The sequence below is a fragment of the Sus scrofa genome, chromosome 10, assembly GCF_000003025.6.
Source record: "Sus scrofa isolate TJ Tabasco breed Duroc chromosome 10, Sscrofa11.1, whole genome shotgun sequence".
Classification (NCBI taxonomy): domain Eukaryota; kingdom Metazoa; phylum Chordata; class Mammalia; order Artiodactyla; family Suidae; genus Sus; species Sus scrofa.
In genome coordinates, this window is record NC_010452.4 from 11,020,487 (window position 1) to 11,039,518 (window position 19,032).

General features: G+C 44.8%; 2 long non-coding RNA genes across 3 annotated transcripts in view; one reads left to right on the top strand and one right to left on the bottom strand.

Annotated features, from left to right (window-relative positions):
- LOC100520091 overlaps positions 1-19,032 on the bottom strand; it is a 67,524-nt gene that overhangs the window by 34,262 nt on the left and 14,230 nt on the right. The gene's annotated exons all lie outside the window — the stretch shown is intronic.
- Positions 1,763-13,563, top strand: LOC110255581. Its single transcript, XR_002336123.1, has 2 exons — positions 1,763-5,401; positions 11,269-13,563. It is a non-coding gene; the product is annotated as an uncharacterized LOC110255581 (long non-coding RNA).

Consider the following 19,032-nt stretch of genomic DNA (forward strand, 5'->3'; position numbering starts at 1 on the left):
TTTACGTATAGTCATTTATTTATTTGAATCCATACCACGAGGGATGAAATGGTTATTACTATATTTTAAAAGGAAGAAACTTAAGCTCGTAGAAGCTAGGTACATTGGCCCATGTGAAATTGCTGGTAAATTGCACAACTGGGACCCAAACCTAGCTTTGTGGAGTCAAAGCTTATCCACCTAATCTCTTCTGTTGTCTCCAGTTCATGCCGCATGTAAAATAAGTTCCCCGTGAGGGACTGGATGATGATTATCTGGGCAGTTTTATTGCAGGAAAGCCCACTGTGACCTGCTCCGCTAGATGCTGATTGTTTGACCAGGTTACAATGGACAAGAGGAAATTTCGAAGTTGTATTTCTTGGAAGCCTAAGATTTAGATAGGGAAAAAAAAATGATCCCTATGTATAGAATCCTCATTTAGGAAAGGTTGTAAGTCGACAAGTAAAAAATATGTTTATGCAAATAAAAATGCTCCATGCAATGTTGGTTTTGAAAGGTGGAGGTTCAGATGCCACGAGCTGGAGTACGTCTTAGGATGGGGAGGGTGAGAGAGGTAACAGTAGGGAGATGCATTTGCAGAATATCCTCCTTAGTTTGGATCCTATTATCTGTTCTCTGTCTTCCTTTTGTCTTTTCAGAAAAACCAACCAAAGCAGGATCACAGATCCTTCTACTCTTGAACTTTAGGGGCAAATTGCAAGCATACTTTGAATACATTTTAGCTGGGACCCATGAAATGGGGCCAAGTTCATGACACTGATGCTCTAAGCACGTTGCCTTATCTCTCCTCATACTCACTGAACAGGAAAGAAGATTTTCTTAGCTTTAGATTTGAGATCCATTTAGTTGACTAGATTTCAAATCTTGCAAGCAATCCTTTTGAAATTATTTTTGAAGTCCCTTTTAAATACAGCTTACCACTTAGAAAGAATTTGGGGAGGAGGGGAGGCAGAAAAATTCCAAAGCATTGTCTTTGGCTTTTAGGTTGTCAGAGTTCCTGGTGCTGGTATCTGCCCCACCCATAGGGATTATGGAGATGCCTGCATAACAGCCCCTCTGTAGGGGTAAATCCCTAGAGCGAGGGGCAATTTACAGGCTCATAATTTTATTTTATTTTTTCCTTTTTAGGGCCACACCCGTGGCATGTGGGAGTTCCCCAGCTAGGGGTCGAATCAGAGCTGCAGCTCTCAGCCTATGCCACAGCCATAGCAACACCAGATCCAAGCTGCATCTGCCACCTATGACATAGTTTGTGGCAACCCCAGATCCTTACCCCACTGAGCAAGGCCAGGGATCGAACTTGCATCCTCATGGATAAGAATGGGGTTCTTAACCCACTGAGCCCCAATAGGAACTCCTGGGCTCATTATTTTAAAAAGATAACTGTAGGAGAAATCAGGAGAAAGAATTGTTCTTAGCCAAGATATGGAAGCAACCTAAATGTCTAACAACAGATGAATGGATAAAGAAGATGTAGTGTAGGGAGTTCCCGTCGTGGAGCAGTGGTTAACGAATCCGACTAGGAACCATGAGGTGGCGGGTTCGATCCCTGCCCTTGCTCAGTGGGTTAACGATCCAGCGTTGCCGTGAGCTGTGGTGTAGGTTCAGATCCCGAGTTGCTGTGGCTCTGGCGTAGGCCTGTGGCTACAGCTCCAATTCAACCCCTAGCCTGGGAATCTCCATATGCCTGGGGAGCGGCCCAAGAAATAGCAAAAAAAAAAAAAAAAAAAAAAAAAAAAAGACAAAAAAAATAAATAAATAAAAAATGATACAAATGAACTTATTTATAAAACAGAAATAGACTCACAGACATAGAAAACAAACTCATGGTGACCAAAGCAGATAGTGGAGGAGAGAGGGATACATTTAAAAAATTAAATGAAATACATTGTTTTTAAGCAGCATAAAGTTGGGATCCTTCTCATCTAATCTGACAACCTCTGCCTTACAAGTGTGGTGTTTGTCATTTACATTCAATACGATATGATCGGGTTTAAGTCACATTTGAAGGTAATAGTGGAGTTTATGACTGACCGTCTCCAACTTCAGCATGGACCCAGGCCTGTTTATATTCCTGCATGTTAAAAATTAGAAGTAAAAATTCTGATCATCTACCTTCTTACACTTGCCTTTATAAAGTGCAAGTGTAAGAAGGTTACTAACTGCACTAAAGTAACTGAAGTCACAGCAATATTTAACAAAAGAGATGATAAATTAATCCTACATTCTCCTGTGGAGTTGGAGAATACTTTAAGTAAGACACATCTTAATTGGAAAGTTCTAATTTTGGGGGGGGGGGCGCCGTGCCCACAGCAAGTGGAAGTTCCCGGGCCAGGGATTGAACCCAGTGCCACAGCAGTGACAATGCTAGATTCCTAACCCACTGAGCCATGAGGGAGCTCTAGAAAGTTCTGAATGTTTATAGACAGTACTATATGTGGTGTGCAAAGTTTATTCAATAAATAGCCATTAAATTGCAAAAAAAAAATTTTTTTTTTTAGAGAAAAGTCAAATTTTTAAAAAGTGGAAATCAGAGAAAATGGAAAGGCATGAGAAGAAGGTAAAAAAAGCTACTGGCATCACCTGTCTTCTGAAGCAGAAGGAAGAGGGTGCCTGAGGAACTTAGCTTGAATTAGAAAATTCCCGACTGAGCCATGGAGTTATCGTGTTCCAGGCATGTGAAAAGGTGGCTGGGATTAAATCTTCCAGTGTTAGAGCTACAGGAGGCTCTAGTATTTTTCTTATCAACTATAAAATGCCTGGAAAAAGGGCCTTAACGCCCCAATACAATCAAAGCCTGGAGATTGCATATGTAATAGTTCCCCAAAAAAGATTCATAATATGTAGAAGAAATTTTGCTGAGGAAAGAATCTTTTTGTTTATTTTGTTTTTTAGGGCCACACATGCGGTATATGGACGTTCTCAGGCTAGGGTCAAATCAGAGCTGTAGCTGCCGGCCCACACCACAGCCACAGCAATGTCAGATCTGAGCCACATCTGTGACCTACACTGCATCTCACGGCAATGCCGGATCCTTAACCCGCTGAGCGAGGCTAGGGATCAAACCTGCATCCTCATGGATCCTAGTTGGGTTTGTTACCTACCACTGAGCCACAGTGGGAACGCTCTGAGGAAAGAATCTTAACAGAAGTTTTGAAGTTAGCCAACAAGAAAAATTCATCTACTCGCTCCTTGATTCATTCATTTGAAAAATACCAATTGCATCCACCAGGGCTTGGGTCCAATGTCAAGTCCTGAGGTTACATCTGTGAACAAGGCATAGTCTAGACACTCAAAAGTGCTCACTTGCAAGTGAGGAGAGCCACCCATAAGCGGGCCTTGATCATGCAAACTGATGAGATAGGAGATGGGAGAGGGCAAAGTGCGGAGGACACACCTGGGAGGCTACCAAGCCCGCCTCCAGAACTCCCTGGGGAGTCGCGTGGCATGTTTGATGCCTGCAACTCACCCCAGTGACACTTTGTTATTCTTTACGGTTAACGTGTATACAAGGAAGTGATTAAACAACATGAGTGGGGTGTGTGTGTTTGTGTTTATGCACGTAAAAAAGGATCCTGAACAGAACCACAGCTTGTGACAGGATAGTATTTAAATATTTAAATACTGAAGCTCGTGGTTTTATTTATTTATTTATTTATGTATTTGAAGCTGAAGCTCAGAGAAAGGATTTGATGTCTTAGACCCCAGGGCTGAGCCGTATCTGGAACCCAGGTCTCCAAGCTCTCTACATGCACCGATTTAATATTTACAGCTGTAACCTTTGTACATCTTACCCAGAAGAAGGGCCCCTGGTCACGGAGGCTCAGAAGACGGAATCTCTAGGCCATATTTGACCACCAAGAATCTGGGAGAGCCTCAATTCACTGTCCCGAGTTCCATCTGCCCATCTGTAACCTGAGCAAGGGCTTCGCCACGTCGTCTGGTGTCCCCGACAGTTATTCAGAATAGATGAGAGTGTCTTATCCACAAATACGCTGAACACAAGTATTGTTGAAGAAAGGAGTTTAGACACACACACACACACACACACACACACACACACACACACACATTATGCCAATGCATCGCCCTTCTCAGATTCAGAAGCCACTGCTGGTGTTCTCCTTACTCCGAGTCTCGGGAGCACTGGCCTGTACAGCTGACATCAAAAACAGAATGGTTTCCTATTGGAAACGACAATCTATGAGCTGTTGCAGGACAAGCCCTGGGGTGGGGAGGCTCTGATCTTCTAGAACCTGCTGGTGGGCTGCTGCTGCAGGTACCCAGCCCTGGACCTGAGCCACGGAACAGACACTGAGGAGGGCAAAGACAGAGAGAACGAACCAACTGACCACGGAAGATAATGACCCCAGTGAAACCAAGTGCCTAAAGGGGACAGACGTCCATGTGGGAGAGGAGGAGAGGAGAGAGGGAGAGAGAGCAACAGAGAGACGTGGAGGAGGAGGAAGAGGAGGAGCAGGAGGGAGGAGGAAACAAGAGAACAGGAGCACGTGGGAGCTTCGAGTCAACAGTCGAGACCCAAATGAACGACATGGAAGATCAAGCTGAAGGACGCTATGAAGCCTGGAGCAAATATTCGAGCCTCACTCTCAGTAAGACAAAGAGCCTGGATAAAATCCCTTTAAGGTGAGACTGCACAAAGCATCGTGCTGGATCTGCTGGGCAGCTCCCCAGAACTCCAGCCCCTGTGGCCAATGCCAGGGGGAAGAGTTTGGGGTCTGGTGCGTTCTGGACCCAGATTCCCATGGTAGCATTTAGCCGCTAGATTATCCCGAGCCTGGGAGATGTTGACACCCCCCCCCCTTTCCCTGGGCCAGTGTCAGCCCCAGGCACTGTGCTGAGGTTGTGTAGAAAGGGGCAGGCTCCCCCTGGAGATCCCCACCCAGGGATCCCCGGGCAACACTCCTCCAAGGACTTTTCTTCTCTAGGAACTCGCTTCTGTCAGCCTCTCTTGTCTGTCCACTGGCTCCTAAGCCTTCCATCTGCAAGTTCAGTTTCTAAGTCAACAGGACCCCCAGACAGGCCTCCGGTCCCCTTGGGGGAACTGTCAGGATCTGTGTGTGTGTGTGTTGCAAGCAAGCTCATTGCATGGACCTGGCACAGGCGGGATCCAGCTCCCTTCCAGGGCCACGTGACCCTGGCAGCATTACTCACTTGGGTGCCCTCCAGCAGGGGCAGCTGGGGACACCTCCCTAGAGTGACTACAGCGTTTATCACGGGGATGACTCAGCCCGCCCGAGCCTCTCTCTCCCTGAAAAGGGAATCTGAGGCCAGGGCCGGGGTGAGAGTGTCCATTAGACCATCTATAGCCTCGGGAGCCCGGAAACTCCCCTCACCTGGGAAGCACGCAGGACGGACGGACGGGATGAGTAAAGCTCAGGTCAGTGGCTCAGAAACTCAGAGTGAAGCATGACTTTATTCTAGAAGCTTGGGTGACCGGTGGGGCTCAGGATCTGGAACCCTCAGGGAGATCCTACTCAGCCACCTGATGGCAATATTTTCATTGCACATTTCCATGCATTCCATCTAACTGATTTCACTCTCATCTTTATTTCGTCTTTGTCATTTCTAAGGCTTGTCAATAATTGATCCCTAAGTAGAGGAGTGACATAGCACAGTCATAGGGTGGGTTCCGCCTGGTTTCCTGGTCAAGGACAGGCTCTATTTCCTTTGTCTGAGCAGGCGATGTTGGTCTCTCCGCATCAGAGAGCTCTACCTGTCTAGCTGTGTCCATCCATCTTTCTGTCATCTATGAGACTGGTCTCACCTCCCCGTTGGCCTCCTCCCCAGGGCTAGCTTCCCCTCGTGGTCCTCGTCCCCAGGGCATCCAGCACGCTGATGAGCACGTGGCGGATACTGACTCCACTCTTGTTGCTTGCTTGTTTACAATCTTAAAGACCCAAGGGACAGGAGTTTCACAGCCTCGCCAGTTGCTAAATCCAAGATCTAAATTCACTCAGAGCTTTTGAGAACAAAAGTCTTCATGTTGCCTGCCATCTCTTACGCGATTGCAAAACCAACATCTGTGGCTTCATTGGTTAATTTCTCTCCACTGGCCTCTTGCTTAACTCTGAGATGTTCTGATGTTACTATGGATAATAGTTCCTGGAGGTTTATGATGAAAACAACTGTTATTTTTACGGTGTGTAATCACTTACAAAATGCCTCTGCAGGTATTTTTACTTAGTGCCTCGCACTCTGTGGTGTAAGTGCACCTTGCAGCCTTTGACTGCAGAGGCATAACCGGCTCGGGGGGCAGGTGCTGCTCTGAAGTCCAGGGCGCGTCTGTAGTGTGTCTGATGGTCCTTTTGGCCCCTTCCGGTGCCCCATCCTATTTTCTCCTACACGCATTGTCCCTAATAAATGTTCTTGCTCACTTGCGCCGTCTTCACACCTGCTTCTCAGAGGACCCAGCCTCTCCAGAGTGGCCACAGGGCCCCTTCTCTGGGTGGCCAGAGCATACCCTGGATTTCTCTCCATCAGAGGATGGAGTCAACTGCATCCTGCCTCCTGCCTGTTCCTGTCTGTCTCCCATCGGACCTGAATCACTAACCATAATGTAATAAGATGGATGCTGGAAGTGCTGGAGGAAGGGATTCATTGCACTGGGGAGCTGAGGGATGAGCCCCGGGAGAGCCAGAGGGCTTTGCAGTCGAGAGACCCTCAGCTGCGTCTTGAAGGATGGGTGGAATCCAGTAAAGACAATGGTGTCAGTACTGGATGCGGTGGAAACAAAATGAGGAAAGTGATGGTCTTTTGGAGCCTGAGAACTGTGCTAGTATGGCTGGACCGTCCCTGCAGAAGTGCAGCAGCTGTAATGGAAATGTCATGCTGAATGATTTTTTACTTTATGCTTCATGTAACGGTTCTCGGGCAACTTTTTTTTTTCTCCTTTTAGGGCCACACTCAAGGCATATGGAGGTTCCCGGGCTAGGGGTCAAGTAGGAGCTGCAGCTGCCAGCCTACATCCCAGCGACAGCAACTCAGGATCCGAGCCACGCCTGTGACCTGCACCACAGCTCACGGCAGCACCAGATCTTTAACCCACTGATGGAGGCCAGGGATAAAACCCGTATCCTCATGGTTCCTAGTCGGGTTCATTAAACACTGAGCCACAAAGAGACCTCCTCAAACAACTTTTTTAATTAAACTATAGTTGGAGTTCCCGTGTGGCACAGTGGAAATGAAATTGACTAGTGTCCAAAAGGATGCGGATTTGGTCCCTGGCCTTGCCCAATGGGTTAGGGATCCTACATCGCTATGAGCTGTGGTGTAGGTCACAGACTTTGCTTGGATCTCGAGTTGCTGTGGCTGTGGTGTAGGGTGTAGGCTGGCAGCTGCAGCTTCAATTCAATCCCTAGCCTGGGAACTTCCATATGCTGAAGGTGCAGCCCTACAAAGCAAAAAAAATTAATCAATTAATTAAACCATAGTTGATTTACAAATTTGTGTTACTTTCAGGTATACAGCAAAGTGATTCAGGTGTATATATATACACACACACATATATGGACACATTCTTCTGTTCATTTTTTATTAAACTATAGTTGATTTACAGGTTTGTGTTACTTGCAGGCATACACGAAGGGGTCCTTTCTGAATATATATATATATATATATATATATATATATATATATATATATATCTGAATCACACATATAGAGACATTTATATTCTTTTGTTCATTTTTTATTAAAGTATAACCGATTTACAATATTGTGCCAATCTCTGCTGTCCAGCAAAGTGACCCAGTCATTCATATGTTTATACATGTGGCCAGTGGCTGCCCCATGCAGAGCAGCACCGAGGGGAGGTCAAGCAGATATGAAGGAGGAAAGTAACAAAAGCTGGAGGCCGGGGAGGTCACAATATTATCACACAGCTGACAGAGGAAGAGCAAGACATAAGAGCCTGAATTTTGTCATTGTTAACCAGGAGCTCATTCCACTGGAGTTTTTAGTGTTCCCAAGTTCTTGCAGCTGGTTAGCAAGTAATCTCACTCAAAGTCAGATCTTAGCCCTATGGTGCTGGCCATGAGATGAAGTACAAGGATTCTAAGGCCTAGGATGAGATAACCTTTTTTTTTTTCTATTTAGGGCTGCACCTGCGGCACATGGAGGTTCCCAGGCTAAGGGCTGAATCGGAGCTGCAGCTGCTGACCTACACCACTGCCACAGTAACACCAGATCTGAGCCTCGTCTTCGACCTACACCACAGCTCACAGCAACGCCAGATCCTTAACCCACTGAGCAAGGCCAGGGATCGAACCCACGACCTCATGCATGTTGGTCAGGTTTGTTACCTCTGCGCTGCCACAGGAACTCCCTAGAGGACATGGGTTTGAGTCCAGCACTGCCATTTAGGGGCCATTGATCATGGTGAATTCAGTCGCCCTCTCTGGGCCCCAAGTTCCTCCTCCATAAATGGAGAATATGCATTAATTTTCACAGTATGAAAAAAATCTAAACTTTTCAAAATCGGGTTAGCAATGTAATTATTTTTTACATAGAGAATGTTTCCCTTATTCCTTTAGGGTAATTACATATTACATGATTGGTAAATAATTTGCCAAAAAAAAAAAATACTGAAAAGAAGAATCAGAGACAAAAGCATTTAAAAAATAAGTCATTTGCCTGCAAAAAAAAGTTTCACAAGGGAGTCTAAATTTTAGAACAGTGGTCCTCATCTTTGGGTGTATATTAGAATTTCTTGGGAAATTTTTAAAATTCTTATTGCCCTGCCTACCTGGACCAGCTAAACCATAATTTCAGAGGGGTAGAACCCACAAACAAATAGTTTTTGAAATCCCCTACATGGGAATGTAAATTGATACAACCAACATGGAAAACAGCATGGAGCTACCTCAGGGAAATAAATATAGAACTACCATATGACTCAGCAATTCCACTCCTGGACATGTATCCGGACAAAACTTGCCTTGAAAAAGACACGTGCACCCATATGTTCATTGCAGCACTCTTCACTATAGCCAAGACATGGAAACAACCTAAATGTTCATTGACAGATGAATGGATTAAGAAGACGTGGCATATACACACAATGGAATACTACTCGGCCATAAAAAAGAACAAAATAATGCCATTTGCAGCAACATGGATGGTACTAGAGACTCTCTACTAAATGAAGTAAGTCAGAAAGAGAAAGACAAATACCATATGATATCACTTATATCTGGAATCTAATACTTGGCACACATGAACCTTTCCACAGAAAAGAAACTCATGGACTCAGAGAACAGACTTGTGGTTGCCTAGGGGAAGGGGGAGAGAGTGGGATGGACTGGGAATCTGGGGTTAATAGATGCAAACTATGGCATCTGAAGTGGGCAAGCAATGAGATCCTGCTGTACCGCACAGGGAACTATAGTCACTTGTGGTGGAGCAGGATGGAGGATAATGTGAGAAAAAGGATGTATATATATGTGTGACTGGGTCGCTTTGCTGTACAGTCAAAATCAACTATAATGGAAAAAATAGAAATCCTAAAAAAACCTCCCCACATGATTCTAGTGTGAACCCTGACTGGGAACCAGAGTTCCAGAAGGAGTGCTCTCACCAAATCAAAAAATATTCAGACTACAGGTATGTAAAGAAAAAACACAGATGGCCGGTTGTTCACTCCTGCTGAGAAAAGAGCAGTTTTCACAAAGGACTAGCCGACGTGCAGAGTTACAGACAGATATCAGCCATTGTCAAGGTCTGGATAAGGCTGTTTGGTAAGGAATTAGGAAGTTCCAGCACCTGGCTTAAGATCTCATTTACATGGGGACTAGATGGCGACAGGGGGACCCTGATAATGCTCATGGCAGTCTGCTCCCCCCGTCCCCGGCCTGTTCCAGGGGAAATACATACTCACAAAGCAGAGCAAGAGGTCAGCTTTACTTTTTCATAAGGAAATAGGTGACGCTCATATTTAATGTCCCTCTCAACTTCAAAACCACTCCCAAGAAGTGACCACCGATATTGTAGATGTAATGCTGTGCTTATACAGATTACACACACACACACACACACACACACACCACACTACAACACAGGCATACACATAACACATGCACACACAAGCCTACACACACACACACACACACACACACACACACACACACTTGGGACTTTCACTGAGCACTTTATTGTGGCCTTCCTCCCGTGTCAGGACATCAGATTTATCTCATTTTTAACAGATGCATAGTTCTCTTGAACTGTATATAATGGATTATTTGGATATTCAAATAATCAATTTACAATTGTTAGTAAAATCTTCCCTCACTTTTTCCATTTCATATAATACTGCAATAAACTCACTTGTTTGTTTTTGTTTGTTTGTTTGTTTGTTTTTTTGTCCTTTTTGCTATTTCTTGGGCCGCTCCCGCGGCATATGGAGGTTCCCAGGCTAGGGGTCGAATTGGAGCTGTAACCACCGGCCTACGCCAGAGCCACAGCAACGCAGGATCCGAGCGGCGTCTGCAACCGACACCACAGCTCACGGCAACGCCGGATCGTTAACCCACTGAGCAAGGGCAGGGACCGAACCCGAAACCTCATGGTTCCTAGTCGGATTCGTTAACCACTTCGCCAAGATGGGAACTCCCCACTTGTTTGTTGATCGTTAGCTTTTTAGTAAACACAGTTCGAGGAGAGAGTCCTCGAGGTGTGAGCGCTATGTTCAAAAGCAGACACTGTCCAATCGCCCTCCAAATGCCTGCAGCCAATGACATTTCTCCAAATAATACAAAGCGCCTGTTTCCCACACTCTCTTCAAGGCTGGTCTTTCTGTTTTTTACTGGCTCACTTAGGGGGTGTGTACAAGGCTCTGCGAATAACGAAATGCAGTTCCGAGGCGAGGTATTCCGACCAGTGACTTGGCTGAAAGGACCCGCATCAAAAGTAGCTGCCAGCCTCTGAGGCCAGCACAGTCAGACAGAGGCTTCTGTTCTGTGTCAGGTTGTTTTCTGTAAATACTGCTTTCGGGCTTAGATCCTAATTTCTTAGGCCATGATGTCAGTCTTCCAGGGTGACAGGGCTGTAAATAAGGAGTGAGAGGGAGGGACCCTCTGGCAGAGGCAGCTGTCCTTACCCTCAGAGCTTTTCTGCAAAAGAACTGCCCAGCACAGCAGACAGGCCCACTGGGGCCACCTGCAACAGTAGTTTGCGTGCACCCGGCAGGGAGAGCTCTGGGAGGGCGTCCCATCTGCTCTGTCTTCAGTCTTTATTCCACCTCCTTTCCAGGACCTCCGAGACGTCTCACTTTCACCATTCATTCGGGGCGCTGGGAGGTGGAGGCCTCAGCATTTCCTAACTTATTTTTTTATGAAGCACTCGCCTCACCCAGTAGACTGAGAGTGTGCTCCCCGTTGACCTCAGCTCAGAAAGAAGGGAAGTCTGATGCTAAGCTCCTCTTCCTCTACCACGGGCTCCACGCACCCCAAGACCCCCCGGGAGGTCCCGATCCTCCTTCAGAACCAGAGCACAAGGACCGTCTTTCATGCTCTTTTCTTGGTAGAACCTGACCTGTTGCAGAGCCGAGCGCCCCGCCTCTGTCTTGGGCACGTGACAGTCAGCCCTCAGGAACTTAGGTCCAGACCAATAACGGACTTGTTGGCATCCCCTCATCTCCCAGTTATGAATTCCTTGGGTTCCGTGTGTCTCTACGTTCCAGTTGGTAGCACCTAACGAGTCTGCTGAATGGATTTTCCCTTAGTTTGAATCCCTGCCTGGTTTGGCCATAAGAAAACAAATACCATTCATGGGGTGTGTGACATAGACGCTGGTGCTCCCCAATTATTCCATGAGATCCTGCATATTTTCCAGCCTTCCTGGCACTTAGCATGGAGCCAGGTGACAAATTTAAGTTCACGGGCTCAAGGGGGAGTGAAGCAATGCACAGCACTTGCCACCCGAGGACATCGAGGAGGCTGAAAGCTGCACGCATCTGCCGCGGTGGCTGGAAGCGAAGAACGCTGAGACGGTGAAGGGGCCACAGGGAGCATTGCTAAGCGCACCACTGCTGAAAGGCGGCCACCAGAGAGGATGGGCTGACCTGTATCAGACTGCTCCGAAAGTGACAAATAAGCCTCTGGCTTTGGAGGTTTGCTGCCACAGCAAAACTTAGCTTTACCCTGACCAACCGCGGGTGAGTTTCACAAGCTGAAAGTGTAAGGAGGAGACAAGCCCGTGGAATATGACAGCATCACCGCGGGTGAGTTTCACAAGCTGAAAGTGTAAGGAGGAGACAAGCCCGTGGAATATGACAGCATCACTGGCTAGCAACATCTTCTGATATCCTGGAATTAGTCGGGATGGGCCATGGATCTGGATCTGAAACTTTTAAATCGAAATGGGGACAAGAGCATCCCTATGACGTCATTGGAGAATCTGAGGCATAGAGAAGCGAAGGGATGGGCTTCTCGGATTAGGAGTGAGCGAAGCATGAGAACAGAGACCTCAATTTCCCCTGGGCTGTTTCCCACCCTTCCTAGTTGGGATTTCTCCTCCCCCAGCATTTGTGCCCTTTGAGTTAGTATTCTAGGCATGAGACTGACCTATTTCGAAGTGGGACAGGTTGGCGTCTCTAAAGCGGGTTCCACAGAAGACTCTGTTTTGAAGCAACATGGTGGTAAAGAGGTTAACACTGAATGGGAGTTTTACTTCCAGGCAGGGATCTCGAGCCCTGGTGGAAAGACTGCAGCTGCCCTGTGGCCCAGATAATGCAACATCGGGCTGAGCAAGGACATCTGAGAACATTCTGTTCTCCTCCCCCGAGACCAATTAAAATCTGGAGGCATCTTTCTTGTTGATCGAGCTGACTAACTAATTGAAACGGAATTGTGATATTTTCATCAGCTTTCTCTTATCCCTCTTGGCCTTGCCAGCAGAGAGCAAGTTGAATGATCAGAGAGTTTCAAGCATGTGAGGCCCAGGGAACGGAACCCCTCTCACCGTAAACCACTACATTTCCACGGAACAAGGTTCGAAAAAGGATGATGCGGGGTCGAGAGTAGGGCGATACGCTCAAATCTCAGTCTCAGTTCATCCAGATACCAAAGATACCATCTTCGGGATTCCTGATGAACCATAAAGCTGTCCTTCAGCAGTTGCTGCTCCAATAAACCAGCTTCTGACCTCTGCCTTCCTAACGAACATCCCTCTGCCTGACTGCGGAAGCTCCTAGAAACAAAGAACCAAACGCCTCTGAGGCCCAACAAGATCCCTTTCCTTCCATTGAGCTAGAATGTATTTCCTCGGCACGTGCAAATGGCCTAGTGGTTAATCTTAGCAATTGTCCCAAAGGACATCCAAGCCTCTGGGAATGGGTTACATGATTGAGATTGCAGGACCTTTTTCTGCTTCAGCATGAAGACCTGCATGTTAGCATTTGTGAGGAGAGCTCAAGATGGGGGGAAGTCCTCTTGGCTCCTGATCTAAGGAAGAGCTGCGTCTTAAGCATTGGTAGAATTGCTCATGTGTCCAGTGTGAGGTGGCCTTGGCTGACAAGCTATCAAAATAAATAAATAACAAGAAAATGGACAATGACTTTAGCCTCAGGACCTATTTCTGAGTTTTCTAAATGGGAATCCATGGCTGGAGCATGGTTGGGAAAAGCTGTTTGAGTCCTGACGCCACCTTTCACCGCAATGGCAGGAAGGGGTACCAGTACCCAGATATGAGCCTCGCGGGAGAGCAGGGGTGACAGAGGCGAAGTGTCCTAGGGGTCTCCGGGACCAGGACTGGAGGAGACGCTCCCACACAGGCTGTTAGAATGGCCCAATCCAGCCTCAAAGTGTAAGAGCCTGAACCTCTAGGTCTGAGATCTGCTGCTCCTTCCATCACTGTATTACCTGGGGACCTTGGGATAATAAACTGGCTTCTGGGTGCATCTTAGCTGAGCAAGGGAGCGGGAACAAGACGGTCATACAGCTGCTGGCGAGAGGGACATGCAGGAGTGTCAGAGGATTTCTTCTTATAAATGACAGATAGACTTTTGTCCTGTGTCCTCTCTCCGTATAGGCTAGTTTGGATGTCCTCAAAAACATCTTGCCCTCGGAGTTCCCGTCCTGGCACAGTGGTTAACGACTCCAACTAGGAACCATGAGGTTGTGGGTTCGATCCCTGGCCTCACTCCGGGCATTAAGGATCCGGCGTTGCCGTGAGCTTGTAAATAAAGGTCAAAGACGCAGCTCAGATCCTCCATGCTTATGGCTGCAGTGTAGGCCGGCAGCTCAGCTCCGATTTGATCCCTAGCCTGGGAACCTCCATGTGCCGCAGGTGCAGACCTAAAAAGACAAAGAGACCAAAAAAAAAAGTCTTGCTCTAAACATTCTTCAAGTCTTTCTGTGGCAACAAACCCCTCCAGGTGATGACGAAATGAATGTTTCCCCCTTAATTTGAGAATAAGGGGAAAATGTTCAGTCTTGTCATTTCTATTCATCTTTGAACTGGAAGCCCTAGCCAGCTTAATCCAGGGAGACAAAGAAACAAAAGCTTGCAATTGTAAATAAAGAAGAAAACGTCCCTGTGTTGTCGACAACCCAATCATCTACAGAGATAATCACAAAGAGTCCAGGACATATGACCTTTGGTTTTCAAAAATGGTGCAAATGCATAATTTTTATAACAAATGATGCCGGAAAAACTGACTAGCTACATATTCTTTAAAAAATGAACCTTGACCTTTACCTTAATAATATACAAAAATTAACTCAAAATGAATCTCAAACTTGAAGTTGAAGCTATTAAACATCTAGAAGAAAATAGAGGGAAGACTCTTTGGATTAGTCAGAGATTTATTAAATACGATATATAAAGTATAAACTATAAGACACTTAACTTTATCAAAATCAAACACTTTTGCTTTTGAAAAATACTTAGTAAAGTGAAAAGGTAAGCCAGAGACAGAGAAAAATATTTGCAAAATATACATCTAATTAAAATCTGGTATCCAGGAGTTCCCATCATGGTCCAGCAGAAATGAATCTGACTGGCATCCATGAGGATGCAGGTACGACCCCTGGCCTCGCTCAGTGAGTTAAGGATCTGGTGTTGCCATGAGCTGTGGTGTAGGTCACAGATGTGGCCCAGATCCTGAGTTGCAGCGGCTGTGGTGTAGGCCAGCGTCTACAGCTCCAACTGGACCCGTAGCCTGGGAACCTCCATATGCTGCAGGTGCGGCCCTTAAAAAAAAAAAAAAAAAGACAAAAAAATCTAGTATCCAGAATAGATAAACAACCCTTGCAAGTCAATAATAAAATGATAAACAACCCAATTTTAAAACTGGGAAAAGATTCGAACAGACAGTCCACCAAAGCCTATGTACAAACGGCAAATCACATATCATCTTTGTATATTAAGGGAATGTAAATTAAGTCCCAATGAGAAACTCCTACATTTCCATTCTAAAGGCGAAAATTGTGCTGCTGAGGCTGTGGAAAAACTGGAACTCTCTTTGCTGACAGGAACGCAAACATGGCACAGCCCCTTTGTGAACTAATTTGTTCTTATAAAGTTCAATATGCACTTATACACACAACCCACAGTTCCACTCCTGGGCATCTATCCAAGAGTAATGAAAACACATGTTCACAAAGAGATTCTTAAATGCATGTACATGATAGATTTATTTTAAATACTCCTAACTGTGGAGAACCCAGATATCCATCAACCACCGAATGTTTATACAGACTGGCACAGCCATACACTGGATACTGCTCAACATTAGGGTGGAACAAACTACTGATATGACAACAACATAGATGAATCCTTGAAGAATCACGCTAAGGGAAGGAAGGCAGATGCAAAAGCTTAAGTACTATATGATTCATTTTCTATGAAATTCTAAAAAAGTAAAACACAGTGAGAGGCATTTCCATCGTTGCTAGGAATACGGAGAATTGCATTGACTCCACAGGGAACAACAGAGCTCCTTGAGATGCTGGCAATGTTTTGAGGATGATGGAAGTGGATTCTCATGGAGCTCACATAATTGTACACATTTGTGAAGCCTCATTGAAAACTGGTGCACTGAAAACTGGTGAACAGTCTGCAGATCATGCCTCAAAGTGACTCATATGGTAAACACGTTTAACATATATGTGAGTGTAATGTACATATATATAAAATAATAATATATACTATTTTAAATGGCCATGTTCATGCAAAAAAGATTATAGGCCACACACAGCTTGGTCCTCTCCATCACTGACAGGAGATAAAAACTCCTGGGAAGAGATTTTGGATTCCAGGTTCTCCTTGTGTTCATATTATTCTTCCTGCTGCCTCTCTGGGCTGGTAAGAGGGTGGACGCACAGTCTAAGGACCATTGACTCCTCTAAAATAGATCTTGTGTAAATATAAGCTGTCATTATTGTGCCCATCTGCAGATGGACATAAACCCTGGGCCCCTGGGCAAGAACCCTGGAAGCTCTGGTGCCAATTCAAACAGTTTATCAAAATATTTTTCTGCTGAGAAATTAAGCTGCCAATCCTCAGGACACTTGGCTGGCAAGGGGATCTTTTTGGCTGAAGCACCGTGGTGCTTCTTCTGAAGAAAAAGCTCATGGCATACTAATAAAGATGATGCAACAAACCTTGTGTTGCAGGGTAGCAGGACACAGAAAGGGGCCCGGTCCTCAGCCATGAGTCTGCTTACTTTGCATTGGTTGAACTGAGTAATTACTGAGAACACAGTACATGTAAAAGGCACTGCGGAAAATATTAAGGAGAAATGGCAGGGGGCAGTCACATGGTCTCTGTAACACATTATGCCTATAGAGTGGGTACATTTATACCCCTAAATTCTTTTTTTTTTTTTTTTTTTTTTTTGCCAAGTCTGCAGGTTGTGGAAGTTCCTGGGCCAGGAATAAAACTCGAGTCCCAGCAGTGACCCAAGCCACAGCAGTAACAATGCCAGATCCTTAACCATTAGGCCACCAGGGAACTCCATATACCTTTAAAGTCTTATAACTTGATATATTCAAATACATATATCAGAAAGCAAGAAAGAATTAAAATAAATGAGCTAAGTATCCAACTCAAGACGTTAGAAGAAGAACAAACAAAATACCCTGATGGGAAACAGAAGAAAGGAATTTGTAAAGTTAAAAGCAATAATTAATGAGTTAGAAAAAAAGTGGGAAAACAGTAGGACCAACAAGGAGATCCAAAAGCTGGACCATAGAAAAAATAAACAAAAAAACAAAAAGTAAGAACAAAAACTAGGTAAATTACTAGATTGCCTAATCAAGAAAAAAAAAAAAAAGCTGGAGAGGTCATAAAAAATAAAACATGGGAAATAATTACAGAAACTAAAAAAAAAAAAAAAAAAAAAAAGAATCACAAAACGATTTTGTTTGCTAGTTCCATGTAAATAACTTTAAAATAAATGTAAGGGGTTCCTGTCGTGGCACAGTGGAAACAAATCCAACTAGGAACCATGAGGTTACGGGTTTGATCCCTGGCCTCACTCAGTGGGTCAAGGATTGGGCAGTGCCACGAGCTGTGGTGTAGGTGGCAGACCCGGCTCGGATCCCGCATTGCTGTGGCTATGGTGTAGGCCGGCGGCTACAGCTCTGATTCAGCCCCTATCCCTGGGAACCTCCATATGCTGCGGGTGCAGCCCTAAAAAGACAAAAAAAAAAAGTAATAATAAAATAAAATAAAATAAAATAAAATAAAATAAAATAAAATAAAATAAAATAAAATAAATTTGAAACCTTCTCCATTCATTACAAGAATTGAACATAACACTGATAACAGAAACTAATAGTACACGAAGAAAGATAACTACATATGAGTGATACTTATTAATTAATTAAGTAATGCATTTATTTATTGTGTTTATGCCTTTGGCATGTGGAAGTTCCTGGGCAAGGAACTAAATGCATGCCATAGCAGTGACCTGAGCTGCTGCAGTGATAATGCCGGATCCTTATCCTGCCCTGCCACAAGGAAGCCCGATACTTATTAGTTTAGATGCAAAACTCCTAAATAAAAAATTAGTACCAACAACAAAAAAGTAGTGGCACATCATCATACACCATAACCAAGTGGGATTTATTCCAGAAAGTTAAACTGTTCCAAGATAATTTAATATTAGGAAATATATTAAGGAAATGTATCATGATCATAGATTCTAAAAGTCAAGAGTCATTTTACATATTGAAAAGATACTTGACATTATTGAAATTATTGAATTGATAAAAGGCACTCAAGGAGTTCCCTCATGCCTCAGCGGGCTAAGTATCTGGCTTGTCACTGCTGTGGCTCTGGTTGCAGCTGTGGTGCAGGTTCAATCCCTGGCCCAGGAACTTCAGCAAGCAGGGGCTGCAACCAAAAAAGAAAAAGGGCATTCAAAATAGGAAGAGAAAAAGACAGATCCCATACACGCGTGTTGCATTTGTCGGAAAAATATGCACATAAATGGACTAGGATTTACATCATCATCTCCCCTGGCTCTGGAGTCCCCAGATCTGGACGGAACTGCAGCACTGGCTCTCCTGAATCTCCAGCTTCCAGACGGCAGATTGCTGAGATTTATCCCCAGAACAGCATCAGCCAATTCCGCATAATGAGTCTCCTTTTAGACACAGAACCATCCTACTGTTTCTGTTTCTACGCCGAACCCTAACTGACACAGATCTATAATATAAGCCAAGTAGCCGACACCATACTTCATGGGAAAACACTGCAAGCATTCCCTTTAAAGCCCAAAATAAAAGGGATACCCTGTCACTTGTATTTCATATTGTAATAAATTACTAACCAATGGAAGTGACAAAAGAAGTGTAAAAAATGGAAAGAGAAAAGTAAAATGTTCAGCATTTGTAGCAATGATGGTATATCTAAAATATCCAAGAGAATCAACTGCAAAAACTTGACATACATGAGCTAATTCAGTGAGATTATGGAAGACATTACTCATAGCTGGACATCAATGGCTTTTATACACGCAAACACAAGCAAGTTAGAAAAGACAATGGAACATCCCATTTACACCAT